Below are 19,178 nucleotides of genomic sequence, written 5' to 3'. Positions count from 1 at the left end.
CCCTGTTCGCGTCTAACGTTTCTTAGTGTAGTCTTTTGTTTTATCCCCACATCTCTGTGTTAGTTCATTTGTTTAAGTCTCCGTGCTCCTCTAGTCCATCTCTCGTCTCTGCTGTTCTGCTCCTTTCCCACTTCTCCGTTCCCACACTCCTGGACTATCAGCCATGTTAGCCAGCTAACTAACTGTCGGTCAAACTTCATCACCGCTGGATCCATCTGTCTCCTGAGTGTGTGAATTGCTTGCACTGGACCCGGGTGAGTACGTTTGTGTGTTTGTGGTGGTGATTGTGCCAACCCAGGACTGACCCCCTGCATCCCTCGCTAACCCGGCTGTCTGCATGCACTGCGTGCCTCGCTAAAAACATTGGCCCAGCTGTCTGGCTACCCAACCGGCGTTCACGGGGGGAGCCCCCACTCCCTGCCGGCTCGTCAGCTGTAGCCTAGTCGGGTGCTGCCAGGGCACGGTGGGGCTTGGCTGCCGCGCGGGTACGGCCTCGGGCAACCAACCACCACCAATCACCCACTCCACTAACTCCACCACCTGGTCCACTGCTGCATCCACACAACTCACCTCCTACCAGCTTCTAGCTAATCAGCTACTAGCCATTGACAATACACTACCCAGACTATTTTCATCTGCGGTCATGTCACATCTCCACCTTGGATTACCACTCCTGCTACTCCAGACTCTTTGGACCCTCTCCTCTACTCCACCAACTTCTCGCCCACTTGCCTACACTGCCGTTGACCTTCACCGCCTCAACAACAACCATCGTCTCCCTGCTGCTGCTGCCACTGCAGCTAGCAAAGCCGGGATCCTTCGCCGATGCCGCTACATCCATCGAAGTTCCGGCCCCTCTCGCAACCAACACCTCCCCCATGGCTCACCTATCCCCTCACTCTGTACTAACTCTCGCCCTCCCGTCACCCCCATCTGCCGTACTGCAAACCTCAACAACCTCCGTTCCCCCTCCCCTGCTCCCCCATCCATCTCCCTTGCACTGCTGAACTGTCGCTCCCTCTCCAACAAATCACCCGTTAAATCTGAATTACTACTGGACAATAACATCGATCTGCTCCTCCTCTGTGAAACATGGCAACAGCCCCTGGATTTCTATGCTCTCAATCAAGCCACCCCTTCCAACTACAGTTACACTGCCAAACCCTGCCTCTCCGGCCGAGGGGGAGGTGTTGCTGTTCTCCATAAACAATCCCTGTCCATCACTGAACTGAACCTCAACCTCCCATCTATCTCATCCTTCGAACATTTTGTCTTCTCCCTCCCCAATTCTATCACTACTGTTTTAATTCATCGTCCCCCGAAGCCTCACCCATCTTTTCTCTCTGAGCTATCTGAACTCCTCACTATTGCGTCCTCTCTCTCATCCCGCCTCCTACTTACTGGTGACTTCAACATACACATTGACCAGCCCAACGCCCCACTGACATCTGACTTCCTCTCCCTTCTTGACTGTTTCCACCTTACCCAACACATTGACTTCCCCACCCATACCAAAGGCCATATCCTGGACATAGTCTGCTCCACCTCCCTACCCATAACTAACCCCCATCCTATCCCCTTCCAACTCTCTGATCATCTCTGCATCCTCTTCTCTGCTCCGCTACCTTCACCCCATAGTCCCAAAAAGCGCTCCATTTCCTACCGCAACATCAAATCAATCAATCCACTCTCACTCTCCCAGCTCATATCCTCTGCCTTCCCGCCTGACTTTGCCCCCTCTTCCCCTGATGACTTTGCCATCATGCTCAACTCCATCCTTTCTGACTCCCTTGCCCCCTGGAAAACTTCCTCCGTCTAATTCACCAACTCTGCCCCCTGGTACACCCCGGAACTCTGCACCATGAAACAGACGCCAATTCGAACGACTGTACATACGAACCCGCCTCACTGTTCACGCCGTAGCCTACAAACTTCACATCTCCTCTTACCGCGACGCCCTCCAAGCTGCTAAATCCGCCCACTTCTCCACCCTCATCAACAGCACCAACCGGAACCCCCGCATCCTGTTCTCCACCGTCAACAAACTGCTCCAACCGCCGGACATCAATCCACCCTCCTCACCTGACCTCTGTAACTCTTTCCTCCTCGCCTTTAACAATAAAATCTCCCAAATAAACAGCTCCCTGACGGCCACCCTCAGTAACCCCTCCACCCCCACCATTCCTGTCCCCCCCCTCCCTGATCACCTGCCCTCCCCTCCTCTCACTGCCTTCTCCCCTGTTCACTCCTCCCACATCTTGGACATCATCACTGCGTCCAAGACAACCACCTGCTGTCTAGACCCCCTTCCAACGACTCTAACCAAGGCTTGCCTCCCTGTCCTCATCCCCGACCTCACCACCCTCTTCAATCAGTCTCTTTTCCTTGGTCATGTTCCCTCTGTCTACAAACTTGCCTCCATCACCCCCATTCTCATAAAGCCCACACTTGATCCTGCCGACCTCTCCAACTACCGCCCCATCTCCAACCTGCCGTTACTCTCCAAAATACTGGAACGCATTGTCGCCCCCAACTCCACACCCACCTCCAGTCAAACAAACTATGAACCCCTTCAGTCTGGCTTCCGCCCACTTCACAGCACCGAAACTGCCCTGGTCAAAGTCACTAACGATCTCCTCACCTCTGCAGACTCCGGTGCCCTCAACATCCTGCTATTACTTGACCTCAGTGCAGCCTTTGATACGGTCAACCATTCCATCCTCCTTAAAAGGCTGCGTCAACAGGGTGTTGAGGGCACTGCACTTGAATGGCTCAACTCCTACCTCACCGACAGGCAACAGTTCATCTCGCTCTCTGGCCACACATCCACCGTCTCTCCTGTCACGCAGGGGGTCCCTCAGGACTCAGTCCTCTGCCCCCTTCTTTTTATCTGCTACTTCTTTCCCCTCGGTCACATCATCCGCAACCTCAACCTGGACTTCCATTGCTACGCTGACGACACCCAGATCTACATCACCACCAAACCCACCCAAAATCCTCCCCTCATGGCTGACCCTCAATTCCCTCAAACTGAATAGCGACAACACAGAGCTCCTCCTCATAGGCACCAAATCCACTCTCAAAAAAACTGGACCCATCTCACTCACCATCGACACCTTGACCGTCACTCCCTCCCCCCTGGCCTGCAATCTTGGTGTTATCATGGACCCCACCCTCTCCTTTGTTCCCCATATCAGCTCCATTGTTAAGACCTCCTACTTCCACCTCCGCCGCATCGCCAAAATCAGACACTGCCTGTCCCCCCCTGCTGCTGAATCCCTTATCCACGCCTTCATCTCGTCCCGTCTTGACTACTGCAACTTCCTCCTCACTTCTCACACATTCTCTCCATAGACTCCAAATGGTCTAAAACTCTGCTGTGCACCTTCTCACTCACACCTGGTCTCGTGAACACATCACTCCTGTTCTCTTCACTCTCCACTGGCTCCCCATCAAACAACGTATCAACTTCAAAATCCTCCTCCTGACTTTCAAAGCTCTCCACCACCTGGCCCCGCCCTACCTGTCTGACCTCCTCATCCCCCATCGCCCCTCCCGAACCCTCAGATCCTCCTCCACTCTCACTCTGACTGTCCGACCAACCAAGCTTAAAACCTTTGGTGACAGAGCCTTCTCAAGAACAGCACCCCGACTCTGGAACTCTCTCCCCCAACCTGTCCGTGACTCTCCCTTGCTTCCCATATTCAAACCCCGTTTACAAACCTACCTCTTTTCCCAAGCCTATGACCTCCCCTACCCATAAGCACCCTTATCCCTATCTGCTATCACACTCCACCTTGCTTCTGTTCTCTGTTGTGCTGTCTTCCGCTTGTCCCCCCTGATTGTCATCTCCCTCTTCGTGTTTTATGTAAGCATCTTTGGGTCACTGAAAAGCGCTATAGAAAATGAATGAATTATTTTTATTATTTTCAAATACATCTCTCCACAGCCGCTCAATTCTAAAAAAAACAAAAAAACAAAAACAGCTAGTCGAAAACACGAACAGGTCCATTTCACCATTCACTTGTCATTGCCATCTTTTCATTGACACACTGCTGATAAGTAATAACAACGATTGGGATATATCATTTTTAATTTGAACTATATAGTATATAAAATTTAACAGACCATTGTGTGGTTGGCCCAGACTTCCCCCACCTTTTTGTTCTGTTTGGCTAGGCCTCCAGACTCTCATAGTTTTGGTTAATTCATGGCAAACTTTTGAAAATAAAATCTCTTTTGTTTAAAACTAATCTTCAGGATGGGGTCCTCTGTATATGTTGCTGATCACAAGCTTGAGCCAAAGGTTTCTTTTGTTGTGGCCGTAACAATTACTATAATGCAAATATCTAGAAACTCAACTAATCAAATTACTTTATTGGTGTTTCAAGCACCTCTAATTGTGGACACTTCTTCCAGCAATGTGAGAGTTGCTATTGAGTCCACGACTGGTCACCATGAAGCGTGCAACCAGAATGTTTTCCCCTCCCTTATCTGAGCGGACTCTAGAGGAGATACCATACTGCTCTACTGCAGACAGGAATCTCTCCAGGACCGTTTAGGCTCTGTTGTTGGTCGCTGCAGTCAGGTTAAATATGAGCCGTAAAAACCCATCAATACCACCATGCACAACCACTCGCCATCTACAAATATGAAAAAGAAGGTCCTTTTAAACCACTTTCTGGAAGAGGTAGCATTGAAGCACACAAAAAACAAGATGTGGCAAAGTACAACATTTACAACAGTACAACAACAGTTTGCGTGTGGCTGACGGATGTCACAATCTCTGTGTTCTTCAATCTACCTATCGAGTCTTAAAACAAAATGGCGTCGACGCGTGATCTACTGATGGTATTGTGTGTATAAAATGTCCTTTTTGATAAACAATCTGTACACTTACAAAGTTCTCAATGCCTCGTTTTATATGTTAAGACACTTATTATACTACCAAAGAAGTGTCGGGCTACTTTTAGCCTTTTAAGTGGTTTAAAATAGCGATTTAGTTTTTACCATAACTAGTGCCCCCATCGTTCCAAGTTTATAGCGTTTTGATAGAATCGGCTAAAAACCAGCCAACTGAAGAAAGCGTCTATATGCGGTTTTTGTGCTCCAAAACGAACGTTTCAACTCGTTTTCATACAAAACATATCCCAAATCCATTTTACACCGGAATTACCCTTTAAGTATGTAAAATACAGTCAGCTGTTGAGAAATGTATCTCCTGAAGATTCTATAGCATTACACCTAACATTTATCAGGACTTGAATGTAACGTTATATTTCAATATGCTTTCTCAGGATTTGCCATGTTGTATACAAACAAAACAAACTCTAGTGACCAAGTCTACAAAACAAAAAAAAAGTAGCTATCATCTTTCCTCGGTCAGTGAAAATTATATTTTCGAAGGGCAACCCGCATGGGGTGACAGTTAGCGCTAGATGTCGTTAGCCTTAGCTAGCTATTCAACTAGAGGTTTATACCTTAATCCCTACAGGGCAATCCTGCGATGGAGAGTTTTCAAAGACACACCAAAACGTCTTGCTATCTACCTGCGCGGGATTCCGAAGGGGGAAACAGGGCTGAATCTCTGAAATGTTACCAATTTGGCAAATTAAATGCTCCATCTCATCAACTTGGCCCGAACAGCGTCCTCTAAATGGCAGCTGGATGCTTCCATATTTTCCCTTAGCTGAAGCAACCTCGTCAGAGCATCATAGTCATAGTCAACTGGAACATTACTGTCGACGTAGTCAGCCAAATTAATTATGGTATTTATTGTGTAATTCCGTGTTTCTTCCATTTAGTTCCATTTTAGTGCTTCAAATAAAAAAACACCTTCTCCTTCCCACATCCATGTCATACGTCTGCATATGACATACCAGGTGATAGCCAATCAGTGAGCTTGTTACATCCCATGGCTAATTTGCATTGTTTTACCTCGTTTTACCAGTGCAAGGCCTGGAGTGTCACGGAAAGGCTAAATGGAGAGGCTAAAAGGAGAAGCTAAATGACTAACCAAATTGAATAGCTAATAGGAAAAGCAGCGGAGAAATGGAAATGCAAATGTCAAGGAAATCGCCCTTTTAAATGCCTGATTAAAATCTGTATTCTTAATCCAATTTGTGAATCCAGCTATTTATTTCTATTTTTAAATTGCATTGTTTATTTATGAATTCATTAATGTATTTTTAAATGATGTACTTATTGACTGTTTATGTTGTTTTTGTAAATCCCTTTTTAATTTGAGCTACTTATTGATGGATCAATATTTCATTTGTAAATTATTTTTATAATTCCTCTTTTTATTGCCCATTAAAATATCAAATAATGAATTACTTTGTAATTGAGTCTATTTCTTTATTACTAATTCCACTTGTGGTCCTCCGTAAGTGCACTACGTTTAAGTGTACTCATGGAAGTATGGATATTGGAACACGGCAATGGGGACGCTATAGCTTTTCTATTTGAATAAAGGAACTCAAAAAATTTGGAAGTGAAGTTGTTCCCGCCCAGACGCGCTTGGCTGATACGTTTTGCAAAACGTTTTGCAAAATCTTTTGCAAAGCCTTTTGCATAATCTTTTGCAGAACGTTTTGCAAAGTGTTTTGCGGATTTAAATGTAATTTGAATTTCGCAACACACGAGTGTGGCGAAGTGCATTGCAATCATGGGGACGCTATAGCTTTTCAATTTGAATAAAGGAACTCAAAAAATTGGACAAAATGTTATACTATTTTTATTGTTATAACTTTTGCAAATTTTATTGAGGATTTCATTGTCACTTTGCATATTAAAATACACTTTGAATAACGTATTTACAAATTACATTATTAAATTGCATAATGAATTGTCAATTGCATAATGTAATGACTCATTGAATTGCAAATTGCAAATTGCATTGCCATTTGAATTTTGCTACATATATGCTTCCATAGTGAACTGCAGCAAATTCGCCTGACAAAACTTGCACAGCGACAGTTTGTGATTTGTCGCGCGACAAAACACTGGCAATAACACGAACGGCGACAAATTTGTCTTTTGGTGTGAACGCACCTTTATACAACCGTACACATTAGCGACGCGCCCTCCCTAGGTTGCAACATTGCGATTCCATAGCCGAGGAGACGAGTCGACCGTTACGTTGGGACTGAGGCTTAGAAACGCCATGGATGCAGACGCGCAGAAAGATATTTTTGGCAGGGGGTGCTCACGTCAGGTCTGAGCTCGTGTACGCAAGTTTCTTTGGAGCAACATACGGGTATTTCACTGATGAATAGTGCAGCACAAGTACAACCCATGTTGCAAATCCGTATTAATTACAAAATAAATTGGAAATAGCCCAGACAGCTGTTCAAACAATTACAATCAAGTCAGGCCTAATTAAAAACATTATTGCTATGAAAAGAATTAGAATGTGATAGGTGAAATGTTTTTTCAGTTGTCTATATAAACAGGAGCTTTGCCAAATAGGTGGTCAAGTCTCAGCGATGGCAGATCTGGCTCTGTTAGAGGACCTTAACGCACGTCTAAGACGAGAGAGGGTTTTTCGAGACGGCGCCGATTTTTTCATGGAGAGCGGTGAATGGCTCTTGAGTCGTTTCCGTCTTCCAAGGCATCTCCTGATGGAGCTATGCAATGCTTTGGAGCCACAGTTAAGGCGAGAAACTAGGCGATCAAACGCAATACCTGTGCCAGTGCAGGTGTGCTCCACCTTGGGGTTTTTGGCCACTGGGACCTTTCAGTGGGAGATCAGGGACGGGTCTTGTATTTCTCAGCCAAGTATTAGCCGAACCATGCCAGCAGTTTTGGCAGCTATAATGTCCCTCTCCGAACGTTATATTCAATTCCCATATCATAACCATCAACAAATTGGAATCAAACGGGAATTTTATGCTATTGCTAGGTTTCCAAATGTGATTGGTGCAGTTGATTGTATCCATGTGCGTATGAAGCCACCATCTATTAATGATTACGCGTACATCAACCGCAAAAGCTACCATTCAATTAATGTCCAAATTATTTGCGATGCCAGAATGTCAATCCTTAACATGGTAGCCCAATGGCCTGGGGGCACGCACGATTCTTTTATTTTCCAAAATAGCAACGTTGGGCATCGTCTACATCAGGGCGCACTACATGGTTGGAGTCATCTCCTCGGTGAGTCACGCACAGTCTCACTTTGCTTTCTCCTGAAAAACGACATCACACTAAAAGTTTGATGTGATTCATCTAGGTGACAAAGGCTATGCCCTGACCGAGTACCTAATAACTCCTCTGGCTCATCCAAACACGGATCAGGAGCGCAATTTCAACAGCGCTCACACGCGCACAAGGGCAACAGTGGAGTGATGTATAGGCCTACTGAAGGGCAGGTTGATGTCCATCGGGTCAGCGGGGGGAACGTTGCTTTACAGCCCAGAAAAGACCTGTAATATTATTTTAGCATGTGGGGTTCTCCATAATATTGCGCTGGCCAATGGGGGGCCATTTGCCGACCTGCAGCCAGATGACCCGATGCCCAGAGATATCTGGCCACAGGCGCCACATACTGGAGCTCCAAGAGCTCTTCTAATATTTAAAGGGTAATACGTAATACGTTTATTTTTTGGTTAAAAACAAGACAGAGTTCAAAGTACAGCAAACCAATTTATTTATGTATTGCATTCTTCAGGTTCTCATTGATTTGTTTCAATGTTTCGTTAATCGCTAACAGAGAGTTATTTATTTCCACCATTGACCTGCACATCTCGCTTTGTTTGTCCAGGACCTCTGCAGTCAAGACAGATACGTGCAGACCAGCACTTCGGGCAGACACGCGTTCCGGCTCCGTCGGCGGCGGCCCTTCTGTTTCTTTATCCGTTTGTTTTTTCTGTAATTCAACTGGGCTTGGCTCAGTTCTCATTTTGGATGAACCTGCTTGCATTTCATCTTTAAAAATAAAAAGCAATCATGAGATTATTTGTACCATTACTTTGTAACATGCAAGCTGTAGATATATGGGCCTTTATATTTTAAATAATTACTGAGACCTTTTTACCACTTCCATGACTGGTCTGGAGTGCATCGGTGTCTCTTCCGCCACCACTTACGCCCGAAATGGAGGGAGACCCGATGAGACCAGCCACTCTCTCCTCAAATGTCGTCAGTTCAAGGCTAGGGTCCACCCGGCCTCCTCCAGTTTCTTTTATGGCCCGCTTCACAGTCGCAACACGTTTTTTGGTGCTGAGCTTCATGTCGGACCATTTTTTCTTCACCTTATTCGGAATAAAATAACTTTAACGCAATGCAAACAATAGCATAGGTCAAATGTGAAACGTTTTAAGCTGGATCAATTTACCATCAATTTTACATTTAATTAATTATTCAAACCTCTTCCGTAGCCCGATGAACATTGGACACACTATTGACTGCGACAGTGATTTGCTTCCATATAGCGTTTTTTTGCTTGCCTTTAATGCCAGCTTTTAGGCTACCAAACAAAATCAGACGGTTCGCATCAACTAGTGACACCAGTGTCTCCATTTCAGTCTCCGAAAAAAAATCTCTTTTTTTTTTACCGTTGGACGTTTCTCCATGTCGTAAAAGTTAGGGGCGAGACTTCTGAAGACGTGCTTTTATATGGCCGTGTTACGTTCATTACGATGGATCTCAGCCGCCGTATTTATCAACACCAAGCTCCTTCGTACACTGGGATTGGTGTGATACGAAGGTTTCGTGAATCTCACGTGGGTCCTATCGTAAGATGAATCATGCGTTCAGATTTGCGCTCATTTCTACTTTAGTTTGATAAGTGAGGGCCACTATGTGTACATTTGCATGAATGAGGAAGACCGTAGACAGTCACGGTGTAACACCCATTGGCTTTTATTAGTCAAGATCTGCACACAACCAACGTGCCAGCATTTCCCGCGCCCCTTGACGTCATCACGCTGTAGCAGTAACCATAGAAAATGTCAACACAGTCTACATCCCCCTACTTAAGTTATATGTCAACGAAGCACATAATAGAAAATAGCACATACTTGCATATAACGAAACCCCAAGCATCTAATGCAGAACATGTAACCCCTCCCCCTGGTTTTATTTTAATTTAATTTAATTTTTATTTTTTAGAAAGAGTGTCCAACAGTCCACACAGCCAGAACAGGCTGCAACATGAGGAGGGGTGCCTGCACATCACAGAGCTGGTCTGTGACAAAGTCCTTGTAGAGAGAGCTGGGTCTTGACACTCTCCCTGAGCGAGTAACAATCACAGGCCACTGTCCTTGTGACAATTCTGGTCCCACACTGTCATGTTGTGGGCTTCGTGGATGTGTGATTGCAGCAACAGCAGATGGGTCCCCTGCCGTGGAGTCAGAAACATAGGTCTCAGGTGTCTGGAGTAGGTGGCGTCTGTTCCTGACATTTGTAGCATCTCCAGCCTTGACCTGGTAACTATTGGATTGTGGTGCTGTTCCTAGCACTGTTGCCAGCCTGTTATGTCCTCTCTGTGACTGCATTCTCACTGTCTGCCCAGCTCGCAGTGGAGCCAGCGGCCTAGCTGATTTGTCATAGTAGGCTTTTCCTCTCTGTCTCACCTGTGTCAGGGCCATTTGGACCTGTGTCTCCACTCTGGGTGAGAACATGGCTTTGGTCATGGGAATGAAAGCCCTGGTGCGCCGAGAAAGCAGGCATTGAGCTGGCGACGGCAGCCCGTCCCTGGGCATGTTACGTAGGCTGAGGAGTGCTGCATCTTTGTACGTTCCATCTCGTGCACATTTCTCCAGCAGGTGCTTTGCCGAGCGCACAGCCCTCTCAGGCTTGGCTACAAATGTGGCACTTGTTGTGCCCAGGAGCCGGTCTATCTCGAACCAGCCAGAGTAAGAGTCAACAAGCACCAGATGCTCCTTTCCCTCCCACTCAAAAACGTCTGCTGCGGTGAGGGACCACGGTAGGTCAGGGATGTCATGTAGTTGAAGGGGGTTGAGAGCAGGCTGGTGTGGCTTGAGAGCATTTACAGCGGTCACACCTTGAAACTTCTCTTTCAATATCACTGTAGATGGTCGGCCAGAACATTGTCTCCCTGGCCCTGCGCTTTGTGGCCTCGAGACCAGGGTGGCCCTGGTGCAGGTGTTGCATGTAGTAACGATGGAGGAAGTGTGGAATGATGAACCACCGTCCACGGAGGAGCAAACCACCGTCACTCGTGAGTTCCTCTCTTATGGCGTAGAACGGCCTCAGGTCACGTGGCACCTCCCTAAACGTATCGGGCCAGCCTGCAACAACGACCTCAGAGAGACGCCGGCACACAGGATCAGCCAACGTCTCACGCTTCAGTTCCTCAACCCTGTGTGATGAGAGGACGTCCACCACCATGACCTCGTACTCCTCCACTTCCTCAGCTTGGTAAGTGGAGGGCAGATGTGCACCGGAGAGAGCATCAGTGACGTAGAGCTTCCTGCCCCTCTTGTAGATGACGTTGAGTTTGTAACACTGCAGGCGGAGCATCATCCTTTGGATGCGTGCAGAGGCTGTGTGAAGTGGCTTTTTTAGTACGGTAATGAGCGGCTGATAGTCAGTCTCGGCAGTCACAGCCCGTCCATATATGTAGTGATGGAATTTTGTGCAAGCATAGACAAGGGCCAGGAGCTCTTTTTCAATCTGAGCGTAGCGTGACTCTGTGAGGGCCCTTGAAGCGAAAGCCACCGGCCTGTCGTTTTTGAGGCAGACAGCACCCAGGTCGTGCTGTGAGGCGTCAGCTGACAGTACAACAGGTTGCTGTGTGGAGCTCCAGCCAGCACCAGTCTACAGCTCGTGCAGGGGTGCCGTGGCCTCGCTGTAGTCTGGTATGAATTTGGCCAAGTAGTTGATAATGCCCAGGAACCTTTGGAGACTGCGCTTGTCCTCCGGCGGGGAAATCAGGTGGACGGCAGCGGTCTTGCCAGGGTCGGGTTTAACATCTTGGTTGGTAAGCAGGTGACCGACATAAGCAACCTCAGTGGCCCTGAACCTGCACTTTTCAGGGTTCAGTCTGAGATTGACAACCCGTATCCTGTCCATGACTTGGCGGAGATGTAGATCATGCTCCTCTCTCGAGCGGCCCCACACCAAAATGTCGTCGATCACAATTGCACACGGCTGTCCTTCGAAAAGCTGCTCCATGTACCTATGGAAAACCTCACTCCCGTGGTGATGCAATAGGGCATCCGTAGGAAAGCATAGCGGCCCACGGGAGTCATGAAGGTGGTGAGTTTTGAGAACTCTTCGCTGAGCAGCACCTGCCAGAAGCCACACTTAGCATCCAGAATGCTGAACAGTTTGGCATCAGGCATGTCAGCGATCACCTCTTCCAGTTTTCAGTGGGTGGTGGGGTCTGAGGAGGGCTTTGTTGAGGTTGACAGGGTCGATGCATAGTCTCATGCTACCATCTCGTTTGCTCGCAGCCACCATGGCTGAAACCAATTCAGTGTGCTCCTGAACCACTGTGATCAAAACTAATAAACTTCACTTCCAAATGGTGGTGTATTGCTTAAATAACCCTTTTGTAAGCCTAATAACACGTTTGAATTGAAAGGAACAGGAATATCAGCTTTTCTAGTTTTTATGTGTGCAAAATGCTTTTCAGAGCGATAGAATCACTTTTTGACCAACAATGTGATTCTGACCTTACAATGTTGATATTGCTCAAAACTAATGTACTTCACTTCCAAATGGTGGTGCATTGCTTGAGTAACGCTTGTGGAAGCATAATAACACATTTGCATTGATAGGAACAGAAATATCAACTTTTCTAGTTTTTATGTGTGCAAAATGCTTTTCAAAGCGAGAGAATCACTTTTCGACCAACAATGTCATTCTGACCTTACATTCTTGATTGTGCTCAAAACGAATGGACTTCACTTCCAAATGGTGGTGTATTGCTTAAATAACCCTTTTGTAAGCATGGTGACACGTTTGCAGTGAAAGAAACATAAATATCAACTTTTCTAGTTTTTATGCGTGCAAAATGCTTTTCAGAGCGAGAGAATCAATTTTTGACCAACAATGTGATTCTGACCTTACAATGTTGATATTGCTCAAAATGAATGTACTTCACTTCCAAATGGTGGTGCATTGCTTGAGTAACGCTTGTGGAAGCATAATAACACGTTTGCATTGATAGGAACAGAAATATCAACTTTTCTAGTTTTTATGTGTGCAAAATGCTTTTCAGAGCGAGAGAATCACTTTTTGCCCAACAATGTGATTCTGACCTTACATTGTTGATATTACTCAAAACGAATGTACTTCACTTCCAAATGGTGGTGCATTGCTTGAGTAACGCTTGTGGAAGCATAATAACACATTTGCATTGATAGGAACAGAAATATCAACTTTTCTAGTTTTTATGCGTGCAAAATGCTTTTCAGAGCGAGAGAATCAATTTTGGACGAACAATGTGATTCTGACCTTACTATGTCGATATTGCTCAAAACTAATGGACTTCACTTCCAAATGGTGGTGTATTGCTTAAATAACCCTTTTGTAAGCCTAATAACCCGTTTGCATTGAAAGGAACAGGAATATCAGCTTTTCTAGTTTTTACGTGTGCAAAATGCTTTTCAGAGCGATAGAATCACTTTTTGACCAACAATGTGATTCTGACCTTACATTGTTGATATTGCTCAAAACTAATGGACTTCACTTCCAAGTGGTGGTGTATTGCTTAAATAACCCTTTTGTAAGCCTAATAACACGTTCGCATTGAAAGGAACAGAAATATCAACTTTTCTAGTTTTTATGTGTGCAAAATGCTTTTCAGAGCGAGAGAATCACTTTTTGACCAACATTTACATTTACATTTACATTTAGGGCATTTAGCAGACGCTTTTATCCAAAGCGACTTACAATAAGTGCATTTGTTACAATAAGTAAATTTGTCATAAGAAGTGAAACAATATAACATGAAACACAGCCCAATGTGATTCTGACCTTACATTGTTGATATTACTCAAAACTAATGGACTTCACTTCCAAATGGTGGTGCATTGCTTAAGTAACGCTTGTGGAAGCATAATAACACGTTTGCTTTGAAAGGAACAGAAATATCAACTTTTCTAGTTTTTATGTGTGCAAAATGCTTTTCAAAGCGAGAGAATCACTTTTCGACCAACAATGTGATTCTGACCTTACATTGTTGATATTGCTCAAAACTAATGGACTTCACTTCCAAATGGTGGTGTATTGCTTAAATAACGCTTTTGGAAGCATAATACCACGTTTGCATTGAAAGGAACAGGAATATCAGCTTTTCTAGTTTTTATGTGTGCAAAATGCTTTTAAGAGCGATAGAATCACTTTTTGACCAACAATGTGATTCTGACCTTACAATGTGGATATTGCTCAAAACTAATGGACTTCACTTCCAAATGGTGGTGTATTTCTTAAATAACCCTTTTGTAAGCCTAATAAACCGTTTGCATTGAAAGGAACAGAAATATCAACTTTTCAAGTTTTTATTTGTGCAAAATGCTATTCAAAGCGAGGGAATCACTTTTTGACCAACAATGTGATTCTGACCTTACATTGTTGATATTACTCAAAACTAATGGAATTCACTTCCAAATGGTGGTGCATTGCTTAAATAACGCTTTTGGAAGCATCATTATGCACACTGTTTGTCTGATTTAAAATTAAGTGCCTTTCATATATACTTTTGTTTCTTTTTTTGGAAGTAAGAAAACAACCTGTAAGTCATTATATTGAGAAACTATCTTAATATGTTGGTTAAATAATAATAACTTGCAGGACTATTATTTTTAACTGGCGGCTGCCAGAAACATGGAAAAAGGCTAACTTGCATTACAAACTGGTATTCTGATTTTAAACTGAAAGTGGTGCCTTATACATTTTTCTTTCATTTCCGATGTTCAATTACAGTGTAATTGAACTGTCTAGTGGCTATAGTTTTTTGAAACGTTTTTCAAAACTGGAATGTTGCGATACTAAGTTGTTCAAGAAGTTAATTGTCATTACAAAGTTGAAATATTGAGTCTTGAGAACTTATAGGATTTTCTTTTTTCAAAAACTGGCTGCTGCCAGAATCATTGAAAAAGGCTAAAGAACACTACAAACTGGTTGTCCAAAACTGAAGAAGGGCCTTTTATTTATTTATTTTTTTTTTTTGTTACTACTGTGTCTACAAGCTTTTGCTGGTAAAAAGGTGTTCTATATGGGAAAGATGTTGCTTGCCCAAACTGTCTTTTTATGCATTACTATTCTGATTGTTAAAATGCATATTTGCATAATACGTAGGTGCCTACTTTGAACTTTATTTAGATGAATAGTTAAACATTTGTAATCTATAGCTTTTTGCCTCACATTCCAGCTCAAACACTGGTAGTGAAGGGGAGCAGGTCAAAATAATACTTTGCAATATCACTTAACGCTCCTGTGTGCTTGTTGGGACTTGTTTGAGTTAAAGGACAATTCCGGTATTTAGCACATTGAGCCCCTTTTCTGGGTTGTCTAGGATGAAATAGAGTGGTTGACACCGACATTTTGACTATTGGTCCATTTTGACTGTTGGTCCTCGACCAACAGTCAAAATTTCAGTGTCAACCACTATTTCATCCTAGATAACCCAGAAAGGGGTCTCAATGTGCTAAGAACCGGAATTGTCCTTTAAGCTATCCTGGATGAGCGACCTTTGTCAACTGCTACATCAAAAATGCATGCAGTTACAGGAATGGTTAAGCAATTCAAAATGACTAAAATCTTTTTGTAGTCTAAACTGTAAGGCATGTTGTGCATATGGGGTCAAAGAAAAAAGTAAATTTAACCTGTATGCATTTAATGTGAAATGTGTTGGAAGATATCGGCATGTTGTGTTTTATAATTTCATATAATAAAGTATTTTTTTAAGTAAAAAAAACAGATTTGAAAATGTGATATTTTTGAAAGCCAACTTAAATTTTTAATTGTAAAAAAGTATTTTAATTATGTTGATTAAACTTACATATCACATTAAGGTTACTATAAAAATATTCTTAACCTCAAGTCAGAATATTGGGTTCTAAGGAAGCAGTATCTTACTTCAGGATACAGCAAATAATTGAGTTGGAAAAAAAGGAAATTTTAATTTGTTGTGCATTCATTTTAAGTTTGATTGATGCAAATTGTTTATTTAAAAAACTAACATTTTAGTAATTTGATCTGACCAATTGGGTTAGTCTAACTTGCTATTTTTGTTTGAATACACTTAATTCATTTACATGTTACCAATTGAAGTAATTCAATTAAGTTGATCCAACTATTTTCTTTTTACAGTGTAGTTGCAGAGTTTGCTCGTGCTAGGCTAGCGCACGGCAACGGGCAATACTAGCCTGCTAATAAAACAGTCTTACCCACTCCACAGTACACCCGAGGCAAATCAACTATAACGCCAGACGGTCGATGTAAATGTCTGTGTTGATAGAATATTGTTAGAAATAAAAATAATAGAAATAAAACTTGCTGTGTCTCAGCAGCAGTGTTATATTCCTGGTAGTAGACTGATACCTAGGTTAAATTCCGCTGCTGCTGAGAAAGTAGTCCCTTAATACGCGATGATTCATGCGATGCAAGGTTAGTTTTATTTTTAACATTATTCTATCAAAACAGACATTTACATCTATAGTCTGGCATTATAATTGATTTACCTCAGGTGTACTGTGTAGTGGGAAGACTGTTTTATTAGCAGGCTAGTGTTGTCCGTTGCCGTGCACTAGCCGAGCGTGAGCGAACTCCGCAACTAGAAGGACTGAATGAAATGTGTTGAAAACTGTCTCCAATGATAAAGAACACCAAGGCTAACTTGGGAATCAGGCCCTATGTCCAAAATTCTGAACTGCCCCTTTAAGTAATGTGAGACAATTGGCTAAATAACTCATATGACTAATTAACAGGGGGCAGATGAGTCTGATAACAAGAGACATAAATAGGCAGGAAAAGCACAGAGAACAGACAGTTAGAATTGGCGACATCTAGTGGTTTGCTGCAAAAGTCCAACATTGTGACACATACTAACACGCATACAGACACACGTACAGAAACTGTACAGACACACGTACAGACAAACGTACATACAAACGTACAGACACTGTACGGATACACATACAGACACTGTACAGACACACACACAGACACTGCACAGACACAGGTACAAACACTGTACAGACAAACTTAGTCACTTTACAGACAAGCGTACAGACACTGCCAAAATACTAAATGACATTGCAGACTACAATTTCCTATGAAGCAGCACCCTCCCTTTATTAAAAAGAGGCAGAGTGGGGCAGTTCATTTAAAATAGACTGAAAATAAACTTTTCATCTTCTCTTACTGACCAGCTGCTCTCATCTGATCCTTTTGCAATTGTTTGGCTCTCCATTAGGTATTGTTTTCCTTTAGTTTCTCCATTTAATTTATCCAGATTATGATCTTCATCCATTCTGATAAAAATAGGCTGTTAGTTTGTAGTTATTTTCTAACTGTATAATCTCCTGTATAATCCCCAGGTCACCCTAAAGCCAAAGTGTTCATCACGCACGGTGGCACCAACGGCCTCTAAGAGGCCATCTACCACGGGGTCCCAATGCTGGGGATCCCGGTGTTCCCTGACCAGCCCGACAACATGGTGCACATGGAGGCCAAGGGTGCTGCCCGCGTGCTGAACTACAACACCATGCGGAGTCAGGACCTCCTTGACGCCCTGCAGACGGTCATCACCCAGCCCTCGTGAGTCTCTTTCATATCATTTAATGAAGGGGAAAACATCAACGAGAGCAGGAACAGCTTCAGCCCTTCTGTGATTATCTAGAAAGTGTACACAACAAAGTTGAAATGTGATCTACTGTAACCTTTCAACAACCACCGTGTGTTGGTGCCTGCCCCTGCTCCACTTTACTCTGCACTTTCAGTTTTTTCTTCTCTGACTACATGTTGATTGTATGCTTTGTGTATGCTTACTGTTGCCCCGAGACTGCTTCTCTCTGACATTCATTGCAAAATGCAAAGTTGAACATCTAGATGGTCTCATGAGGAACTGCTTACATTCTTATCCTAGAACACTCTTTGGATAAAAGTGTCTGCTGCAAAATGTCAGTACTTTATTAATCTGGAGGCACAATGATGGGATAAATAAAACACTCTGAATTCAGACTACATTAAGAAAGAACAGAGAACATGAGGTGTATATATTCTATGGTTCTAATCTAAGGTACAAGGAGAGCGTCATGAGGCTTTCAAGAATCCACCATGACCGGCCGCTGAGCCCCAGGGATGAGGCTGTGTTCTGGATCGAGTTCACCATGCGCAACAAGGGAGCGCGACACCTCAGGGTGCAGGCCCACAGCCTCACCTAGTACCAGTACCAAAGCCTGGACATGGTGCTACTGCTGCTGTCTGCTGGGCTGCTCCTCACGCTCCTAATGGTCAAGAGCTGTTGCCTCGTCATGAGGAGGTGCTTTGGTAGAACGAGGAGCTTGAAGAACATGAAAAGTAAGAGCAAGGCACAGTGAAGCTTTTGTTTGACCTCTTTCGCTTTTTACACACTGCATTTTGATTTGTGAATTGTCTTTACAAATGTCTTTTTGCCACAATATGCCTTTTTCCTACAGTATCTTCATGTAAGAATTTTCAGGAAAAATGTACTCAAACATTTCTCTGCCATTCAATTTGGTGCTTCATTCAAGTTTTTAATAGAGAAGGACACACTGTTGGACTGTAATTGCTAACTTCTAATTGCTAAAGTGTAATCTGTTAGCAGTTGTTTTGTGCTGGTTCAGATGTACACAAGTCATTTTAATTGCCAATCACTGTACAAGGTAGTAATTGGTGAGATCAACTTGTTTACCAATTGTTTTGAGTAAATGCCACTCCGTCATGTATGGAACGTGATTGGCCACGATTGAACTGATACGTTCAATGAAACGTTCATTGGCCGGTCCGAAGAGACAATCACACCAAGCTTCAACAAGTGCTTTTATTTTCTGAATCATTCAGACCCCAACCCTTAGGTTTCCACAACACCAAGTGCCCCCGGAACAATATTCACAATCGCATGAAATAAAGTACTGCAAACTAAAAAGCAATTTAATAAACTAATAATTCTGCCTGAACTTAATAAAAATCATTTTTTATAAACATGCAGTATTCTCACGCTCAAATCTTAACGAATA

General features: G+C 43.7%; 1 pseudogene across 1 annotated transcript; it reads left to right on the top strand.

The window, feature by feature from the left end:
• Window positions 1-12,921: 12,921 nt before the first annotated feature.
• On the top strand, window positions 12,922-18,518 carry LOC307082601 (UDP-glucuronosyltransferase 2A1-like; annotated as a pseudogene). Its single transcript has 3 exons — window positions 12,922-12,931; window positions 17,517-17,736; window positions 18,218-18,518. The product of its transcript is annotated as a UDP-glucuronosyltransferase 2A1-like (transcript).
• Window positions 18,519-19,178: the final 660 nt, after the last annotated feature.

Source organism: Pollachius pollachius, assembly GCF_949987615.1.
Source record: "Pollachius pollachius genome assembly, chromosome: 1".
In the NCBI taxonomy this organism is placed as follows: Eukaryota; Metazoa; Chordata; class Actinopteri; order Gadiformes; family Gadidae; genus Pollachius; species Pollachius pollachius.
Note: the sequence above shows the minus strand (reverse complement) of the source record. Positions and strands in the feature narration are given on the sequence as shown.